This window comes from Octopus bimaculoides, chromosome 28 (genome assembly GCF_001194135.2).
Source record: "Octopus bimaculoides isolate UCB-OBI-ISO-001 chromosome 28, ASM119413v2, whole genome shotgun sequence".
Classification (NCBI taxonomy): Eukaryota; Metazoa; Mollusca; class Cephalopoda; order Octopoda; family Octopodidae; genus Octopus; species Octopus bimaculoides.
This window is the reverse complement of record NC_069008.1, coordinates 4318214-4320337: the sequence shown is the minus strand read 5'-3', so window position 1 is coordinate 4320337 and position 2124 is coordinate 4318214. Positions and strand designations below refer to the sequence as shown.

The 2124-nt window shown below is 39.4% G+C and overlaps 1 protein-coding gene across 1 annotated transcript in view; it reads right to left on the bottom strand.

Moving 5' to 3' along the window:
- LOC106876583 (cyclin-G-associated kinase-like) overlaps positions 1 to 2124 on the bottom strand; it is a 108248-nt gene that overhangs the window by 29312 nt on the left and 76812 nt on the right. The window lies entirely within an intron of this gene.

Below are 2124 nucleotides of genomic sequence, written 5' to 3'. Positions count from 1 at the left end.
TGTGGTGTAACTCCTGTTTATGAGGTAGAAACTCCTTGATATTTTGGGTACTTGAGTATATATAAATTTAATGAATGGAGTAAAACGCATATGTTAACTGAATACTTTTATTTCCAACATATGTTTCGAAGATTACAAATTATACCTTCCATAAGAATCGGCGATGTTAAAAATGTAATCTTCTCTTCAAGGAAATGCATGGGAACCAGCTTAAATGTAAGACATTTTAACTGAATATGAGAACTATAGTTGGAGAAGGTTATAACGTAATTTATTTGAAAAACATATGTTGGAAATAACAGTATGCAGTTAAAATATGCGTTTTACTCCATTCATTAAATTTATATATATATATAATATATAGATATATATATATAAAGCATGATTTATTCATTATTATTTTATAGTAAATATATGCCTATATATGTAAGTGTGATGTATGTGCTAATGAGGTAGAGTACTACATGTTAGATAGAGCGTGTAGAAATAACAGCCAAGACTTCCTCAAATAACACCCTATTGGCTTTATATGTACAGTAGTACCTCAGTGACTTTGGTTAAATTGAAGAACAGTTGCAGACTTTCAATCTCACCCCTCTCTTTCCCATCGATGACCCTCTACTTCACCGTCAGGACCAGGTCAAGACAACTGGACACGTAGATGGGTGTAGCAGATGACCAAGAGGTCCCACCCGCCTCATCTTCCTCTCTGCACTCCACAACGCATTGCTACAGCTGACTTCCTTTCCGGTCACTGAACCATGAAGATTTATCCCGCAGAGTCTGCTGGATCCAATTTCCCCATGCATAGACAGGTAAGCCCTAATATGCTAATTAACCTATAGGTGGTACCCTAACAGGTGCTGCTACTCTGGGTCAAAATAGTCCTGGGACCAATACTGGCTAAAAGATGCTCCTCACACCTCAAAACCATAGATTTCCCAAACTAGGGCCCTGCCAATAGTGGATTTAGTTTAAAGCTACACACTATTTGAGTATTGTATACAATTTTATAATAGAAAATGTTAATTGAATGTTAAAAAAAAAAATATTCTAAAAAGAGTCTGAAATCCAGTGTTAGTCAAATATGTCAGTGAGAATTGAACCTGTGGTCGGACAACCTACCTCTCATTAACAACTTCAACCACTTTTCTGTTCAAAGAGAGACAAAACATTGAAAGGATCAAAGGTCGAAGGTCAGTGAAACAATGATCAAACCTAAAAAAACATGATCCGACATTTTGGTCATGTGTATATGTATATATATATGTGTGTATATGTGCATGTGTACATGTGTATATGCATGTGTGTGAGGTCGTGAGTTCAATTCCCGGTGACGTGTTGTGTCCTTAAGCAAGACACTTTATTTCACGTTGCTCCAGTCCACACAGCTGGCAAAATTGAGTAGTACCCGTATTTCAAAGGGGCCAGCCTTGTTTCACACTTTGTGTCATGCTGAATCTCCCTGTGAACTACGTTAGGAGTACACGTGTCTGTGGAATACTCAGCCACTTGCATGTTAATTTCACAAGCAAGCTGTTCTGTTGATCGGATCAGCTGGGACCCTCGTCGTCATAACCGACAGAGTGCTCCTATGTGTGTGTGTGCATATGTGTGTGTGTGTATATATGTGTGCATATGTGTGTGTATATGTGAGTGTGTGTGTGTGTGTGTGTGTTTGGTAGTATGTATGTAATGTATATATGTGTAAATCTGTGTATGTTTCATATATGTGTGTGTGCATATGTGCGTGTATGTGAGTGATGGTGTATTTTACGTGCCACCGGCACAGGAGCCAGTCCAGCGGCACTGGCAATGACCTCGCTCGAATGACCTTCTACGTGCCAGGAACACAAAGCTGCGGCACAAGTGCCAGTAAGGCGACGCTGGCAATGATCACGCTCGAAAGGTGGTGCCATCACGATTTCAACAATCAAATAACTTATAATATTTTTACAAATTCAAATTTTTTTTTTTTCCCCAATCCAATGAGATCCTTCCAGGGTCAGATAGACTCATAGGGTTAGTTTCCCAGTTTCCATGGCGGATATATATTTTGTCCCCTCGATGGGACGCCAATCCGTCGCAGGATTAACCATTTCTGCCAGCTGAGTGGACTGGAGC